Raw genomic sequence first — 625 nt, 5'->3', positions numbered from 1 at the left:
ATATAATTAAAAATTTGTCATAAGGACAACCGCAGGATTTCGCCGCGAGCGGGTGCTAATCTGGAAAATTGCATCCTCTCCGCGAAATCGCGGTAAAATTTCAGCCACAACCACGTCTCACGACCGTGAGATAGGTGGTTAAATATATGCACGTACTTTTCCATATAAAATTAATTGTTTGCATTATATTGTATTTATCGTCGAAATTATAGACGCCTTTTAGTCTTATAGTAATAAAAACATTAAATGTGATTGGTTCCATTTTCTTCTGCCTTTCCTCACTTTTAAATTTTATTTAACCCTCAAACGGTACACTGGTGCGAATTCGCACCCAAAGTTTTTTCATTTTGTTGGCATTTGGGCAAATATAGCTGCAGCGGATTATCCTCAAATTTATTAAATATATGTGTGATATATGCTATTTGTTTATTGTGTGTTCAATATATTAAATATTTAATATTAACATTGCAAACAAACCGATTCGCACCAGCATACCGTTTACGTATGCTGGGTTGGAGTGTACCGTTTGAGGGCTAATCTATTATCTTTTATATCTGACCACTTTGGATTACAATTGATACAAGAAAATCTAAAATAATAATTACTTTAAAATAAGATATCTCTC

Source organism: Belonocnema kinseyi, chromosome 1, assembly GCF_010883055.1.
Source record: "Belonocnema kinseyi isolate 2016_QV_RU_SX_M_011 chromosome 1, B_treatae_v1, whole genome shotgun sequence".
In the NCBI taxonomy this organism is placed as follows: Eukaryota; Metazoa; Arthropoda; class Insecta; order Hymenoptera; family Cynipidae; genus Belonocnema; species Belonocnema kinseyi.
This window is presented reverse-complemented; position numbering follows the sequence as displayed.